We start from the raw sequence: 19,813 nt of genomic DNA, 5'->3' as shown, positions 1-19,813 counted from the left end.
TCATATATTTACTTGCAATTTGTATTTCTTCCTCTGAGAAGAGAATATTCGTCTCAGATGTCCATTTTAAGATTCAGTGTTTGAGTTTGGAGGACCTGATTTCTTTTAATTGTTTACATATTCTAGATAGAAGGCCTTGGTTGAAGGGAGAGTTAGCTATATTTTTTTTCCCAGTTTGTCAGTTTTCTTTTTACTCTGTTGGAGATTTGTTTTGAAGTGCAGAAATATTTCAAAAAAATCAGATCCCAGTTACTGATTCTTTGAAGTATTTCCTGTGCAGTTTGGTTTTTGTTCATCAACACTCAACCTCCTCCTATGTCTTTAAGATTTCTACCTACATTTTCTCCAGAAGATTTAGTGTTTCTCTTTTAATATTTAAGTCTTTGATAAATTTTAACTGTAGCTTTGTGCATGGTGATTGGCATGCGTCTAATTTTAGCCTTCAGCATGTGGAAACCCAGTTTTTCCAGAACCATTCATTAAAGGGGCTACTTTTCTTATGGTGAGCATATTTGACCTCTTTATCAAAGATAAGGTCACTGAGTGTCTTTGTAGTCATGTCTGCATCCTCTAATCTGTTTCACTTATTTTCAGGTCTGTCTCCATGCCAGTACCAGGCTGATTTTATCACAGTAGGTTTATAGTATAATTTCAGGTCAGGGATTGTGATAACACTTGCCTTTCTTTTGTTTCCCAAGATTGTGTTTGATAATCAGTGTTGCCTATCCAAGAGCATGAAATATTTTTCCATTTTCTCAAATCTTCTACAGTATACTTTCTTGGAGTACCATAATTTTCACTGTATAAATGTTTTATGTCCTTTGTGTGATCGATTCTTAGATATTTTATTTTTCTGGATGTTATTGTGAAAGGCATGGTTTCCCTAATTTCTCTGTCATTGTTTATGTACAAAAAAGCTACTGATTTGGGGGTGTTAACTTTATATCATGCTACATTGCTGGATTTGGTGATTAAATCCACAGGACTCTTGGTGTAGTTTTTGGGCTCCTCTATGTAGAGTATCATATCATCTGCAAATAATGATAATTTAATGTTTTTTTCAATTCTTATTCTTTTTATTTCTTTCTCTTGTCCAAATGTTCTTGTTAATGTTTCCAGAACTATGTTAAACAGGAGTGGAGGCAGGGAACATCCTTCTCCTGTTCCTGATTCTAAAGTGAAGGCCTTAAGTTTTTGCCCATTTGGAATGATGTTGGCTGATGATTTCTTATAGATGACTTTTATGAAGTTGAGATACAGACCATCTATTCCAATTCTTTGTAAGGTTTTTATAATAAATGAGTGTTGGACTTGTTAAAAGGTTTTTCTGCATCTACTGAGATTATTTTTTTATTCTTGATTTTAGTGATGTTTTATATTACACTGTTGGATTTGTGTATGTTAAGCCATCTCTGCATTCCTGAAATGAATCCCACTTGATCATGTTGTATAATCTTCTTCATGATTTTCTGCATCCTGTTTGGTAGCATTTTATTGATGCTTTTTGCATCTAGATTCATTAGGGATATTGGCCCGCAGTTCTCTTTTTTAGTGGGATCTTTCTCTGGTTTTGGAATCAGAGTAATACCTGTAGGAATGAGCTTGGTAGAATTGCTTTCCTCTCAATTTTGTTAAAGAGTTTGAGAAGTTGGCATCAAATCTTCTCTAAATTTCTTGTAGAATTCTTCTGTGCATCCATGGGGGTCTGGGATTTTCTTTGTAAGTTTTTATCGCATTTTCAATTTCATTTCTTGTTCCTGGGTTATTCAGAGTTTTTATATCTTGTTGACTCAGCTTTGGCATTTTATATTTATCTGGGAAGCTTTGCATTTCCTCTGTGTTTTCCATCCTGTGGAAGCAAAAATTTTGGACATAGATATTGATGATCTTCTGAATTTATCTAGAGTCTGTAGTGATTTTACCCTTTTTATTCTTTATTGCATGAATTTGGGTTTTTTCTTTCCTTTTTTATTAGATTGGATAGGGGTTTAGCTATTTTATTTATTCTTTCAAAGAACCAACTCTTTGATTCATTTATTCTTTTTGCTGTTTTCTTTGTCTCCAATGTATTACTTTCTGCTCTAATGTTTATAATTTCCTGCCTTCTCTAGGCTTGGGATTGACTTGCTCTTCATTTTCCAGGAGCTGAAGGTATAGCATAAGATCACATATTGGGGGTTGTTCTGTCTTCCTAATGTGCAAATTTATGGGTAAAAATTTTCCCATTAATACAACTTCCATTGCATCCTACATATTTTGGTAAGTTCCATTTGCATTTTTGTTTCATTGTAAACATTTTTTAATTTCTTCTTTAATTTCATCTGGACCCACTGATTGTTTAAAAGGTTGGTATTTAATCCATGTGTTTGTGGTATTTTTCTAGTTTGTTTTGTCAATAATTATCAGTTTTATTGCACTGTGGTCAGATAGTATGCGTGGTATAATCTCAATTCCTTTGTATGTACTTAAGTGTCCCGTGTGCTAGGATATGGTCTATTTTGGAGAATCTGTGTGAAGCTGAGAAGAATGTGTATCCTGTTGTTGCTGGGTGAAATGTTCTGTAATGGTCTACCAAGTCAATTTCTTCACAAGTTTGGGTTAGGTCTGTTCTTTTTTTGCTGATTTTTTGCCTGGTTTATATATCTCTCAGTGACAGTGGCATGTTAAAGTCCCCTATTACTATTGTATTGTTGCTCATTTGATTTTTCATTTCTGTTAAAATTTGTCTTATGTAGATAGGTGCTCATACATTGGGTGCATATATATTTATAATTGTTATCTCTTCCTCTTTCAGTTTTCCCTTAACAAGTACATAGTGGCCTTCTTTATCTCTTTGGATGATTTTTGGTTTAAGTTGATATTGTCAGAAACCAGGATAGCTACACCTGTTTTTTTCTGATTTCCTGTATAATGGAGAATTGTTTTCCATCCTTTGACTTTTAGTCTGTGAATTCCCTCTTGAGTTAAATGTGTTTCTTGCATGCAGCATATTGTTGGATTTTGTTTCTTAGTCCACTCTGCTAATCTGTTTCTTTTGATTGGGTAAATGAGAAAATTTACATTGATGATTATAACTGGGGTCCAGGGAGATGGTTCAGTAGCATAAGTGCTTGCCTGGCAAGTGCAAGGGCCTGAGTTCAATACTCAGTTCCAAAAACAAAACAAAACAAAACAAAACAAAACAAAACAAAACAAAACAACCCAATACATATTTTTATCGTTGTCATGTTATTTTCCTGTAGGTTCTGTACTTTTTCCTTCTTTTCAAATATTTTCTCTGTTTGGTGGTTTCTTTATCAATCTGTTATTTTTCATTCAGGACCTGTAATACTTCACTCCAATCTCTTTTTGATTTGATAGTTTGCTATGAGAAATCTAATGTAATTCTGGTGGGTTTTTCATTGTAGGTGATCTGTTTCTTGTCTCTAGTAGCTTTTCATATTCTAATCTTTTGCTGAATTTCTGAAATCTTAATTAGTATATGTCTAGGTGTAGATTTATTCTGATTATGGCTGGGTTGAGTTCTATATATTTCACTTATATGTATGTCAGGTTTTCGCAAGTTTGGAAAATTTTCTGCTATTACTCCTGCAAATAGACTTTTGATATCATTTCTGCTGTCTCTTGCTGCCTCATCAATACCTATTATATTATTTTTCTTTGCACCTTCTTGTAGCTGCTGAATTGTTATTTCCTGGTTCCTTGTAAATTTTAAGAGATCTTTTATTTCACATTCATTAGCTGCAACACTGGCTTTGAGGTCTGAAAGCCTATCTTCAGTTTCACTCATGTGCTTCTGCCAGCTTTCAATAAGTTCTTTTTTTGGGGGTAGGCTATTGGGGATTGAACTCAGGACCTTGCACTTGCCATGCAAGCACTTATTCTACTGAGCTATCTCCCTGGCCCCCTTATTGGAGTTCTTAATTTCTTGGGTATCTGAATCTGTTTTATGCACCCCAATTCTTTCCTGTATTGTTCATTTAGTGTTTCCATCATTTTTCTATTCTCCTCTGTTTTTCTATATATGTCTTCTTTAGTTGTGCTTAAAAATGCTATCATAATTTTTGTCCTTTCCTTTTAGACTTGAGAAATCATTTCTGATCTTGTTTTTCCATATCCTGATGGACTTGTTTTTTTTACTTAGGTTGCTATCATTTCAGAGATTTCAGGTGTGTGATTTCCAAGTTCTTGTATGTCCTTGTCTCCTGGATTTGTTCTGGGCAGGCTAGAGGGTTGAGACTGCCTTTTCTTCCTGCATATTTGAAGCTCCTAGCAATCATTCTGTCAGAGTTCAGTCCACCCCGAGTCTGACAAAGTTCATTAATGGCTCCAGGAAACCTCCATGTCTGCTCACACTGGGCCCACAGATCACAGCTCTCCTGCATCCTTCAGGCCACTCAGAGTCCTCCCAAGTTCTTAAAAGTTTGAACCAGCATGACAGAAGCTTCACACTTGTGCACTGGGTGCTAAGGAAGGTCAGATCTCACCAGAGTCCTGCAGGCTGCCCAGAGCCTACTAAAGATCTTAAACACTCCAAGAAATCTCCATGCCTGCCACCTTAATTCTTTTTTAATCCATTTCTGCTTCTCACTCCACCCTCTCTTCATCTCTTGGTCCTCTTTCCTTACTCAAAAGAACTCTCTCCTTATTTCCTATTATCCATCTTTTGTTTTGTTCTTTGTTTATTTATATGTTGGAATTCTTATATAAGAAAATCCATGTCATATTTAATCTTCTGTGTCTGATTTATTTTACTTAACTTTATGGTTTCAAGTTGTCCCTATTTTCCTACAAATGACTTGTGTTGATCCTTCTTTATGGCAGAGTAGTATTCCATTGCATGTGAACACATTACATTTTAGCCTTACAGGCTGGGATACAGCTCAGTGGCATGGTGCTTGCCTGGCAAGTATGAAGACATGGATTCAATTTCTGGCACCAAAAATAAGTTAGCCTTATAGGAAATTTTTATAAAAGCATATTCTTAATAAATGCATGTTGAAACAAGAGTTTTTCAGAAAAAATCTTTTGAAAACTGAATGATTGCCAGATATCCTTTAATCTACACTACATTTTTCAGCTGTCTTTGTACCTAGTTCTGAACATTTCTAACCAAAGTAGGTAGATAAGTTCCAGTGTGATTCTGTAGCCCTCTCTGAAAGTTCCTTAGAGGACACAGATTGAAAATTTAGGTTAGAACCTGGAGGAAATAACAAATCCTAGAGAACAGAAGAAATTGAAGAAAAACTGAGAGCCAACCAAGAAGCGACAGAAAATCTGCACAACACAGAGAAATGTGACTCAGAGAAAATTCCTAAGTAACCAAGCACCTCCAGCAGGGAAGAAGCCAGTGTGCATAAGAGGTCCAGCAGTCCATTCTGAAAGTGAATTTCCATTGCACAACAAGCCATCCCTAGAGAAGAAATTCAAAACAACCCCAATATTGTATCAAATTAAACAGCTTTTGCACACCAGTGAAGTAATAGAGTAAAGTGACATCCTCTGCAAGGGGAGAAAAATCTCTGCCAGTTACTTTTCTGACAAAGGATTAATATTTCAAATATATTTAAAGATTTAAAACTCCAAAAAGCAAAAAAATTCATCATTAAATTGGCAAATGAATTAAACAGATACATTTAAAAAGAAGTACCAATGGCCAATAATATAAAAAATGTTCAGTGTGCAGACAAATTCATCAGTAAATTGGCAAATGAATTAAAGACACTTTTCAAAAGAAATACCAGTGGCCAATAATATAAAAAATTGTTCAGTGTTTTCCGTCATTAATAAAACATAAGCCAAAAGCACATAGGCGTTTCATCTCACCTCACAATGGCTACCATCAAGAATACAGGAAACAGTAAATGTTATGAGGATATTCAGGGAACATGGAACCCTACAGCACTGTGTTTTGGAATGTAAATTTGTATAGTTACTATGAAAATCAGTACACAGGTCCCTCAAAAAAGTAATACTAAGCCAGTTGTGGTGGTATACTTGTAGTCTTAGTACTCAAGATCATGAGGCAGAGAGATCACGAGTTTGAATCTAGCTTGGGCTAGATCGTGTGTTTAAGGATTGCCTAGACTACACAAAGATCTTATGCCAAAACAAAGCAGCAAAGCAAGGCAAAACAAAACACTAAAATTAGAGCAATCATTTGATCTTCCGATGTCACTCCTTGGTCTTCAGTTGAATTAAAGTCTGCATACTAGAAAGGAATCTGTTTATTCATATTTATTTGAGACAATGCAAAAAAGCTAAGCTAAGAGAACAGCATAGATGTCCATCAACGAAAGAATGGATAAATAGTATGTCATATATATGACACATATGGGATAAAGCAGAACAAAATCATGTCCTTTACAGAAAAATGAATGAAACTGGAGATCAACATGTTAATGAGTTAAGCTAGATTTAAAAAGACAAATCTTGTATGGTGTCTCTTACATGTACAATTAGGAACAGAAAAGAAAACAGAAGGGTAAGTATTAAAGAAAAGGAAGAGAATCAAGTGCAGGGTAGGGGATGATAGGAAGGAGTTATGGAGTTGTAGAAATGATCAAACCATGTTGTAGGAACATATGAATGTGCCTAAGTTCAACCCATTCTTCACTGTAACTCATGTTAGAATGAACTAATAAAGTGAATTAAAAAATAACTGGAAGAAACAGGAATAACTTGGATGATCTCAGACCTTCCACTGGACATTAGGCAGTGATCCAAAACTACATTTTATTGTGGTAAGCCTTTGAGGTTTAGGGAGGTATTAGCACAATGAAGCACAATCTAATCTGATTAATTTAGACTTTAGAAGGTAGAGTTCATATTATCTTTTTCTCTACTGTAAGCTTGTATTGCTGACAGCTACAGTGCAGTTCCTTTTGCTATATTTATGAGTAATTATAAATCCTTTCTTCCTTTGTACTCAATAACAAAATGTTTTGTGAGACTCAGAGCTTGACTGATGTGACTATCAAATGAATATTACTCTAATCTATAAATGTTTAGTGCAATAAAGAACACACAAGAGAACCCATTGCTTATGCCTTGCTCCTTTTATATCACCAAACAAATTATATCATGTATTTTTGTTGTCATCTCCTCTACTTACTAGGAAGTTTCCCAAACATTCTGAATTATCATGGCAGAAAATCTGAATAAATTAAGTTATTGCTATTTATTTTAATGAAAATTACAAGTGCAATAATCCATCAATGCTAAAAGCACCCATTTCTTTTCTTTTTAAAATCTGTCAAGCTGAGATGCATGTGAGTAAATCTTACAAGTACACTCTGGTGATACAACAAAATAATGTGCATAATTTAGACAGCATTTCATATTAAATATAAAATATGGCATGATCAGTATGCAATAGAAATAAATAATACCATATACAGTATTTATATATAATATCAAATACTGTACTGCCCACAAAATAAAGATTATTATCATTTTTATTTTAAAAACCAAAGAAAATTAATATACTTATTAACTTGGAAATGTTGAAGTAAAGACAAGATTTGGTAGCACATTAAAAGAGCATTTTAATTTCTCAAAGGATGCCCAAATAGTTATTAAAAGACATTAAAAAATAAATGACATAAATATAGCAATAATGAAAACTCAAATATTAACCAATTAGGAAAATCTAATCATGATTCTGGTTTCATATCACTTAGGAAGATAAATTTTGTCTGAAAATCTTTTCTTATTCTATTTGATTTATTCATAGATAAAGAACATGGATTATCTTATGTTCGCTGTACCTGTGCATTTATAATTTGAATATTTTTCTTGGAAGTATAATAGCTGCAGGCATGCTCCACTTTCTATTATAAGCATCAAATTATCAAAATTATTGTCAAGATGAAACACAGCAAAAGGAAGAACACATACAAAATTAAAAACAAGAAAATAGGCATTGAATATAAATCCTATCTAAAATAAGAAAAAAGAACAAAAAACTTCTTGTTGCTCCAACTCCAAAGCTGAACATCTGAAATTCAGCTAATACCTTTTGCCATCAGTTAATTAGAAGTTAGGCCCTAAACTAAACTGCTCTGCTTTTTCTGTGTGAAAAATTTTAGATGCAAATACATTAATTAAAAATAACTGGACTGCGCTTATTTCTACAGTTAATCATTCTGTTTAGATCTATTTCAGAGGAAGTTTTGCCTATAACACTATGAAGCAGCCAACAAATATAATATTTTCCCCACATTTTATCATCATCTCAATCTCAAAAATAAGAGACATAAAAATTCTCTTAATTTCCCTAGCTATGTTCTTTCTGGTGCATACAGAAAAATAAACTTGATATGTGGTACACCATCTCCTCTATACTATTCATATATTGGGAAAGATACTAGCATAATAGAAGGAGCTCTACTTCACTGCAGAACATCTGTGGTTGATGCTGACTACATCTCTGTATGAGTGTTGATCAATCAGCACATTTGGTTTACCAATGTGAATTGCTATATATATATATATATATTTTTTTTTTTTTGTTTTTTTTTGTTTGTTTGTTTGTTTGTTTCAGGGAAGGGTCTACAAGGTGTTCAGGGTCTCATTACTAGATCAGACTTGTAGTGATCTGCCTGTTTACAGCCTCCCAAGAGCTGGGATTACAGGTGCACACCACCATGCCCAATCTCAATTGCCCTTTCAGTGCACCCTGGGGGAGGGACTGGCACAGCAGGCACAGGGATCGAACCCCCAGCCCCTGCGCCTGCTTGGTGAATTGCTTTTAGAAATTTATGGTACTTACACACTGTATCTTCAGTCATGGAGTGACCCTTACTAGATGCTATTCTCATGTTAATGAACTTCAGCACCAAGAAGTGTGCATGACTAGAGGTGGAACTGAATGGGATAGGACTGGGAATATATATCATCTAGGACACAAAACTGCACCAAACTACATCAAAAAGCACTTTTTAGAAATGATCCTTACTCATCTATAGAGAAACTTATAAAAATGGAGAAAGTTCACTTTGCATAATCTGAAGAAACAAAGTTCCATCATGCTGTTCATATATGTCAGATCCCAAGACCCAGAGACTTTTCAACTAGTAATGAACATGTCAGAAAGACAGATTAAAAAGCCTGAAAGCAGGTGCAGGGGCTGAGAGTTCGATCCCCAAGCCTGCCATGCTGGTCCCGCCCCTGGGGTGTGCTGAGATGGCAATTTAGACTGGGCATGGTGGCCCGTGCCTGTAATCCCAGCTCTTGGGAGCCTGTAAACAGGAGGATCACTATGAGTCTAATCTAGTAGTGAGACCCTAAACACCCTGTAGACCCTTCCCTAAAATACAAAAAAAAAAAAAAAGATGTTAGAAAGCAAATGAGAAATCCAGCTTCTTTCCTGTGATTTAGTTTTTCAATTGAATAATTTGGTACTAGTGTGTACCAAATACATATACAGTGTTCATATAAAACATTTGCAGGTGACAATACAAGATAGAGCAGTGTCAATAATTTCATTTTTCACTTGATTCATGGAACTTTTATGATTAGAAAATGGTTTGCTCTTCCAGCTCATCTTTGCCCCTGGATTTCACATGTTTTCAGCCTCCCCAACACTGGGATTACAGGCATGCACCACCATGTCTGGACTCGGTAGTTGGCTCAGAGCACCCCAGGGTAGGGCCGGCGCGGCACGTGGTGCCAGGGATCTAACCCTGGTTCCTGTGATTGTCTAAGCAGATGTTTAGTCCACTGAACTATCTTGCCAGCCCTTGTAATTTTTCTTTTTAAATAATAATTGAAATAAGAACTTTCAAAGTACAAATGACTTTTAAGAGGCAGAGAACTTAGCAGATCCGTGAATCCCAAGTTTCTCATACAATTTTTCTCTGATAAGAATATCATGTTTCTTTAAAAGCCAAATTTTCTCGGGCTGGTGAGATGGCTCAGCGGTCTAAAGCACCTACTTAAAACAAGCTTAGCAAAGCACAGGGACCGCGGTTCAATCCCCCAGCACCACATGCCAGCCAGCCTCGCCCCCTGGTGGGCTGATCTGGCCACACACACACACACACACACACACACACACACACACACACACATAAATAAATTTAAAAAAAAAAGCCAAATTTTCTCAACTTAAGAATTTTTGAAGAAACCTTTTTTTTGAAAGGGGAAAAATCCCTTCCCCCACAAATAGTACTTGGAAATCTGGCCATCTACATGCAGTATCTACAGGACTGAATCCAGGTGTCCGTGTGCAGCAACATGAATGAAATGGATCCAAAGTTGAACTTTAAAACAGGAAATACCTGCTTGATAATGAAATAGTTAAAACTCTTGAAGACAGAGACGTTGGCAAGGACCCTTTGAACAGAGCACCAGCTGCACAAATGTAGTATAAAGGGTCAAAAAATGGGATCACATCAAATCAAAAGAAGCTCTTTTGTCAGCTGTCACACAAATATAATTTGTAGACTCATAATTAACACGATGAATAAATGTAACTATACCCAAACATGCAGAATGATAAAAATGGAAACTTTGAATTTTTTATTTCATATTTTACTCATAGTAGTTATTACCATATTAGAGGAATGGCAAAGAATTCCCTTTCTCCCTCCCTCCCTCTCCCTAGCTTCCTTCCTTTTTCCTTTTCTCCTTCCTTCCTGTAGCAATTTCTCTACTTTGCCAGGCTGATAATAAACCCAGGATCGTGCCTCAGTCTCTGTAATAGCTGGGATTACCACCACTCTTGATTCTTAAAGTCTTAGAAGAAAAATCCAATATAGTTTTAAAATAAAATTTAGTGAATTTGAAAATAATAATGAAGTTTTTCACAATGAAGAAAGTCATTAGTTGATATCATGGACTTAGTCAAAATTATTGAGGAAGAATAGTTTTGATGTGGACCAAGGAAATTTTAAGTAAATCAGAGGGCAAAAATCATAGTGTCTATAGGTGAGCATTTGAGGGGAATTTCTGATCAAGCAAAAGGGCCTAGAGATCAGTAGAAAATCTTCAGACTATTTACTACTATGGTAGTTGAAAATTTGCTGGACATATCTTCATATAGGAAATAAAGTATATGTTAGAAAAATATCTTATTAAAGTTCTTTTAAATATTGATTGTTTAAAAGGGCCGCATACACTTCTAAATGAGATATGCATAAAATTTGTTATAAAACTTGGCACTTATATTTAAAACATAGCAAGAATAAATGCTGAATTTCTGACATTTTCTTGTCACTTGCTCCTTATAAATTGCACTGATAGATTTGTTTTAATTTTCATGATGCTTTATATTCTGACCCAGCACTGACACTCAGATCATTGGAAACTTTGCTGAAATTGCCGGCTAAGGCCAAAGTTATTAATAATTACAAAGACTGACAGTATGATTGATAGCCTAATAGTAGTAATTATTATTTAACTTTTATTTGATACCTAAAGTATAAGAGTAGTAAGTAGTATAATTCTTGTTTCCATTGGAAACAAGACTGAGTGCAACAGCGAGACTGTTATTTTCGTGCAGGCTGTTGAAACGCAGCCCTTTCATTTTACATTTTCTACACGATCAGCGTCCTCAGTGATATGACATACTGCTGTGCTTCATTATGTGCATTGAATATTCATAAATATCCATTTTGGCTACAAAATACGATAATGTAAGTGCTTTTCTAGAGAACTGCCAGGATTACTTTCATGGCACCTTTTATCATTTTTAAAGAAAACAATATTAAAATGTGGATCTATAAACACCCAACTGCTTATTTTTAGAAATAAATATATTGTTTTGAAAATAAAGCTTTTCATATTAAATATTTTATTATTACAAAAGTTATATGCGTTTCTCATCCAAAAGTAAGCATGCCTGCGTGTAATGTTTTGTGTGTGTATGTGAATTTCACATTTATAAGACAAGACTATATTTATACTTCAGAGTTGAAAATGTTTAAGTATTTTTGCATATATTCAATCCAATTTTTAGCACTGGAGTGTTTGCAAATCCAAAAAATTTATCATTACAAATTTTAAATGTAAATAATTATAGCTATATGTTATATCAGATATGACAAGTATGTGACTACATTGGAATGGGCTACATACACTGACATTGTTAACTACTTTTTCTTTTTTTTGTATTTAGGACAGGGTCTACAGGGTCTATATGGTCTCACTGCATACATGGGACTCATAGTGATCCACCTGTTTACAGCCTCCCAAGCACTGGGATTACAGGTATGCCCCACCACACCCAGTCTCAATCGCCATCTCAGCACACTCCGGAGGCAGGGCCAGCACAGCAGGCCCAGGGATTGAACCTCTGTCCCCTGCACCTGCTTGCAGGCACTTTAGTCTGCTGAGCTATTTGTCTGGCCCAACTTTCTTCTTAGAGCACATTAAATATTAGGAAAAATCAGTATAGATACAAATAAATAATTATATTTAAGTAATAATTGTAAAATTAAAGTTTCATATGTTGTTGCCAGGAGAAACACATATTTTTCAAGAAGTATCTCTAGCCTTCTTTTGAAATAGTAAGTCATTCACATAACACCACTGTTGATGTGCAATTAATATGAAAAGAAATATCCTTCATGTTCTGTATCTATATCTTGATAAGGTAGGACAGGGCACACACATATAAATTCATCACTGTAGTGAAAATCATACACATGACCATCACCTGTGTAAGGTTTCTGATGCCCCTTTCTTTGCTTTGCATGTCCATATGCTTATTTTATTTCATTATTGTCATGGGAGCACAACATGAGATATTTTATCTTAACATTTAAACACACAAGGTAGAATGAACTATATGAAATATGTTGATTTACAGAAATTATCCATCATGCATAACGGAAACACATTGGTTTCTAACCAATTTCCTACTTTCTCCTACTTCTAGACCCTGCCAGCCAGCACACCACCATGTTTCTCTGTGTTTGACTGTGTTGGAATGTTTGAGTAGAGGGAGCACGCAGTGTTTTCCCTTCAGTAAGTAGTTCCTCTCATTGCAGTGGATGTAGGTTCAGCCATATTGGTGCGTTGGCAGAATTCTCCTTTTAAAAAGGCTAGTGAGACCTTAATTTGCATGTATATACTGTATTTTCTTTATCCATTCATTCATCAATGGATATTGGCAGTGTTTCCATGTCTTAGCTATTGCAAGTAATTTTGCAATGAATGTTGAAGAGCTGCTATCTCTCTAACATCTTGACTTTTGTTCTCTAAACTATGTTATCAGAAGTGGTATTGCTCATTGACACAGTTGTTTTATTTTCAATTTTTGTGGAGTTCAAACCATTTTATATTCCCACCAATAATGTACAAATGTTTCATTTTATCCATAGTACCATAAACTTTTCTTATTTTGTTCTTTCATAATGGCCATCCAAATTGATATCCTACTGCATTTTGACTTGTATTTCCCCAATTTAGTGATGCTGACCATCACTTACTCACTTGTTGGCCATTTCTGTAACTTTTTGAAGAAGTGTCAGTGAAATCATTTGCTGTTTTTTAAAAAAATGAATTATTAGTTTTTCTACTGAGTTGTCAAAGATCTTTCTATATTATACATAGCAACCCTTTATTAAATATGTGTTTTTGAAATAATTTCTCATATTCTAAGGCTACCTCTTTATCTTGCTGCTTGTTTCCTGTTTTGCAGAAGGTTTCTAGTATAGAAAGTTTTTCTCTGTTTATTTTTGGCTCTACTGTTAGTGCTGATGGTGTCACGTGTAAGGAATCAATGCCAAGATGAGTACCAAGAAGCTTCTTTCCCATCGTATTTTTTAGTATCAAAGCTGTCTATAGGGTAAAATCTTTTGCTTAAATATTTAATCAGTTTAGGGATCATTTTTGCATATGTGAGATAAGAGTCCCATTTCTTTCTTTTGTGTTTAGATATCCAATGTTTTCAACAATATTTGTCAAACAAGCTACTCTTTCTCCAATGTGCATTACTGACATATTTGTCCAAGATCAGCTGACTGCACGCAGGGGGTTATTTCTGGACTCTACAGTGCGTCATTGCTTCTTCGTATATATCTCTGTTGATTTCAGTACTGTATACATTTACTTACTGTAGCTTTGTGACATATTTTGAAGTTAGGATATTTGAGAGTTCTCTGTTTCTCTTTGTCAAGATTATTCTTGTCATCTTGCAATTTGTTTATATCCATTAGAATTTATGACTGATTTTTATATTTGTCAAAGCCATTAAAATATTGGCAGAGATAGGACGGGATTTGTAGATTGTTTTAGGTGTTGGGCAAATATTAACAATACTGAGTCTTCTGTAAATGAGTGTGGGGTCTTGCCATTTGTTTGAATTGTGTCTTTGTTTTAGAATAGAAATCTTTCACTTCTCTTAAGCTTCTTGTTAATATTTTAATTATTTCTATGCTATGGTACATGGAGTTATCTTTTATGTTTTTCTTTCAGTTAATTATTTGTAATCAAAATCTATCTGAGTTTTGAAATGTTGACTTTTTTCATTTCCTGCAGCTTTACTGAAGGGCTGTACTGCTCTAACACATTTTTTGAGTGCACAAGAGGAAGTATATAGAAATTTCAACACATTGTATGTCATCTTCACTGCCCACTTTGAACTTCAGTAAACTAGAAAAAGCTCATTGAACTCAAAGCTAGTAGAAAAAAATAAAATTAAATTAGAGGGGCAGGGGAAATGGTTCAGTAGAATAAGCGCTTCCCTGGCAGATGCAACAGCCTGAGTTCTAATCCCCTGTTCAGAAAAACTCATCAACCAAGTTAAATTTCTCTTATTCAAGCATTAAAAAAAGAAAATCAAAAAACCTAGAAATAAAGCACAAATCAAATGAAGATAAATAAAATTAATTTTAAAAAATAAATAAATTACAGGAGAAATGAATCAGGCAACAGAAAAATACTTCTTTTTTCCTATATTTTAGGACAGGGTTCACAGGGTCTTACTACTAGATCAGCCTCTAGTGATCCTCCTGTTCACAGCCTCCCAAGAGCAAGGATTACAGGCCCGCACCATCACACCCAGTCTCAATCGCTTCTCAGTGCACCCCGGGAGCAGGGCTGGCATGACAGGCCTGGGGATGGAAGCCCCCAACCCTGTGCTTTCTTGCAGATATTTTAACCTGCTGGGCTATTTGGCCAGCCAGAAAAAATAATTTTTTAAAAAGTTAAAGAACATTTTCTGAAAACATACAAATAACAAACAATTGACTGGAGTAACTTAGCAAAGAAAAAAGGAAAAAATCAGTATCAAAATGTACATTAAAAGCAATGAAATACATATAACAACTCTGAAAAATTATATGCCAGCAATTGTATAAACTAAAAGTCACAGATGGACTTTTTCTAACAATATATACTTTATCATGAATAAATAGGACAGAAGTAGAAAACCTAATCAACAATCAGTAAGGCCATAAAATCCCTAATTAAAAACTTCCAAAGAAGGTAAAGCCTAGAACCGGATGACATCATGGGCAATGTTTACCTAAGAATTAAAAATTAACTCCATTGTTTCTCAACCAGTTGAAAACATCTGAAGACAGGAAGCACTTCCAATCTGATTACATGAGATCTGCACTGTCCTGATACTAATGAAAGAGATTGTGGCAATTAATGTAATAAAAGAATATTAAACATTGATTAAACTCACACAATTTAATAGTCAATCATCTAGTTAACAGTCATTTATCTTTTTAATAGTGAATTACCTATTTCTTAACTAGATACAACAAATTTTAACATGTTTCTAAAAATATATACACTACCTTGACTTTTGAAGATGTTCTCAGTATCATATACCCTTCCTATTCATTTCCTTTCAATATGCATGGTAGCAACACAAATATTGATAATATGTGACCAAAAGATTTTGACTGATAAGTGATATTAGATGAGTATTCTCCCTTAGAGATAGCAAAATTACTGATGATCTGATCATTTTGTGTTTTTTCATTTCATATTTTGGAGAGAACTGTTTATTATTCTTTAAAGGAAAATAGCTTAAATACATGAAATATTATAAAAGAGACACTTATTTATATTATTAGTACATTTTATATTTAAATATGAATTTTCTGCTTAATTAAACAATATAGGCAATATGTAAAATGTATTTATATAATGTGATTATTCTCTAAGAAGCATAAAGCATTAAAGTATAAAGACTGTGTTTGGGTATACTAATTTCGTGCTTTGAAAATCTTTTGAATGTTGAACTTTTTTAAAAAATGTATTTAGTACAGAATCTATAGGGTCTTACTACGTAGATCGGACTCATAGTGATTCTCCTGTTTCCAGCCTCCTAAGCACTGGAACTATAGGTGCGAACCACCATGCCCAGTCTCAATTGCCTTCTCAGCGTGCCGGGAGTGGGGCCAGCATGGCACACGGAGGATCAAACCCTGGCTGCTGAGCTCTGCCTACGCAGGCGCTTTACTCCGCTGAGCTATCTGGCCATTGAACTTTTAAAGCACAATTTGAGAGGACTCACAGAAATTTAAGGTCATGACTTTGAAGAAGAAGGGATGATACGGGAAGTAGTATGGGGAAATGATCTCAAAGAGTTTCGTTTTGCCTGCTTTGCTTCACTTTGCTTGTTATTTCCTGATACTGGAGCAGTGATCCTGGATAAGAAGAGTACTGTTTATGAAAGCCCTAAGTTATGGATTGGCAAGATACACCCTACTGTTTCAGAAGGTCTTAAGGTGAAATATGAAGAGAAAGTAACAACAACAAATAACATTTAGATGAAACATCTATATAATACTGCAGTATAAAATGTTGTATTATTATAGAAGAAAGAGAAATAATAAAGACACAGGATGTTTCTACAATTAAGTGTGGGACTTAGTCACAATACTTTTAGCATTCACTTGCTAGGGAAGTGCTTATTCTACTGAGCCATCTCCCTGGCCAACATTCACTTGCAATACTCAACTGCATTTATACAATATGTACTCAAACATGAAACTTATAAAAATGTATAGGACAGATTTAGTAGGTATAGGTTGGCATCAAATAAATAGTGCCTTAAATTTTGTAATCTTTAAAATTAGCAAAATAAGCAAAACTTTTTCCTTCCCAAGTTTACATTAAATTCATTTTTATTATGATTTAAAATTATTTCTAAAATGAAATATATGTGGTCATAGTATTCAAGTATGAACATATTTCTAAACAAATTGACATACTTGTTATATAAGCATTTTTGGTAAATCAATGAGTCATGTAAGTGATATTTTGCTAACACTATTAGATACTTGTGTGAAGAAATGCAATAGCTATGACACAAATATTCAGCTGATGAATATTTTATTGTAATATTATGTCAAAATTCTAGTTATTTCCAACTTCTCTTAGAAGTTCATACTCAAGCGGGAGAAGCCATTCCTTCCACTAAGGGGTATTTAGTAGCATGTGTGCTTTGGAAGACCTACCATATTCCTCTAACAGTTAAACGGCAAGAAAATGTCAGGGTCCAAAAAAGTAAGCTGTTTTCTAGGACCCAGAATTTTTCATAGCACAAATAATTCCTCCAATCATAATACAAGTCATGACCTTGTGGACAGTAAATACAAGAAAGCACACACAAATGCTAATTCTACACTCAGTTTGCAATCTTTGAAAACCTTTTGAATGAGTGGTTGGTGTCATGTGTTTTTAATATCAATAATGAGCACAAAATAGGATAAAATACCTTAGATATGTGAAAAAATACATTTCTAAAAGAGAGAAGTGCAAGACAAGAAACTGTTTTAGAGTATCTCTAAACCATAAAGGTTACACTGGATGTTACATTAACAATGTTCGTCAAGTACAAACACAATCAAACACAAATAACTCGTCGGTGCTCTCCAAAACAAAAGCTACATGCATTTTCTTTATAGTTTTCTATTTTTGTGTTGTCAACTTCAGAGAAAAAACTGTCTCCATATAATGTTTGTTTGCTTACATCTCTGGTTCTAACTAAAATGCTGCATTTCTTCTTTAAAAAACCTTTTTCTACTTGAAACAAATTTTACTTTCTGTTCTAAATTACCTAATATTTTTCATTAACTGTAGGCAGCTTTAACTACCTCCACAGTAAAGAAGTAGATTTTGATTAATCAGTAGAATGGTTTTTCATCTAAACTGGCTCAGGTTCTTTGCTAGGCACTAATCTTCCATGGCAAAGTATGTCATATTGTTGTGGAACTTATTCTTTATTTGGAAACTGGACCCTAAATACATATCTAGAATAATTATTAGAGAAAGTTGTAATAGAAGTCCTTCATAGACAAAATCAATTCCCCAAAACCCAGGGAAGAAGAATAGATAAACATTATTATTAACTGACGCTAAGCAGAGAACTGTTGCATGTGACAGTTATAAAACAGAGGAGAGCCTGTCAGGCAGGGTGTAGAGCAGGCTGAGAAGCTGCAGAGGAGGGAGGGCCATACACTAAAGGGAGGGGTGGAAGTTCTGGCAGTGTTGCTGGCTACAGAGAGGGGATCAGGTGCACAAGGTAGAGGGACAGAAGAAGAGCTGACACTATGACACAAGGATCCCTTTCAATCACCCAAGGAAACTGCATTTCATCAAAGACCACTGGAAAGACTGCAGATCTTCATGATGAACACTACTATTTTCAGATCTGTGACATACGTTATTCTTGTCCTGCTGTAATTGATTCATTTTTGAAGTCTTCTCCTGAAGGTCTTTACACTGTAACTTTTCTTATACTCGACAGCTGTCAAGAGAGGAGGAGAATGTCTTGCCTAGACTTCTGACCAAGACTTTATACTTTTTATAATTTATTTATATGAAAGATATGCAAAGACATTTTTATTGTGCTAAAACACACAGAGTAGTTAACAATTTAACCATGTCAAAGTGAATAACGTAGTGGTAATTAGAGAAAAAACTTGCTGCTGACAAAAAAATTAAAACGCTAGTTATGGTTTTCCAGACCAAAGCACATGCATATACAAAAGTTTCCCCAGCAAGCCCCAAGGAAGAAGGGCCTTCCTTTTCTAGCATAAGGTTGTTGTACCACCAATCTGATAGTGGATGGGGTGACAGGGACTTCTTTCTGGATCCTTGGTGTCCTAAACAAAGAATTACAAAAGATACACAGAAAAAAATCAACAAAGGGATAGTTGCATTGAATTGGGAAAGAAATGCACTCTAAGGGAAAGATTGGGTTGGTTAAAAGGCTCACGATGGTCTCCAAGTGAAGAGAATGTGTCCGCGCGCAAGGACAATGGCTTCCACCTTATGCAAGCATGCCCTTGAGACAATGAAACTATCAAAAGCTCTGTCAGATGCTTTCCAGATATAAATGAAAGATCACAAACAGTATCTTTTGACTGGTTATACTCTTATGTAAATGACAGTCTCGGAGTATTTTCTGAGTGATCCTGAAGATGAAAGCAGGATTCAATGAAAGCCTCAGAGTATCCCATTCTGACTCTTGAAACAGCACTTGCAGTAAAACCCTAATCCCACCAAGGAAACACAGTAACAGAATAAATATTCCTCAGGAGGTAGACAAGCAAGAGGAGTACTCCTAAGATATTCCTTACATTATATGACACAAGCTTATTTTTAATCAAATTGATTGGATAAAATGTGTTTCTGTCAGGGAGCAGTAGAATGAAATAGATTAAGGTTTTAGACAATAAATATGATCCTTCTATTGAACTCCAAAGGATAAAATTAAAAGTAATGTTTAGAAATTCCCAACTAATATAGTCATAAATTGATAAACTTTTTAAAAATTCTAATAATTTGATTGTTTTATTTATTATTTCTTTCTGTTTTTCTTTTTTCTTTTTTTTTTTTT

This window comes from Octodon degus, unplaced genomic scaffold (assembly GCF_000260255.1).
Source record: "Octodon degus isolate 3935 unplaced genomic scaffold, OctDeg1.0 scaffold00013, whole genome shotgun sequence".
Classification (NCBI taxonomy): domain Eukaryota; kingdom Metazoa; phylum Chordata; class Mammalia; order Rodentia; family Octodontidae; genus Octodon; species Octodon degus.
This window is presented reverse-complemented; position numbering follows the sequence as displayed.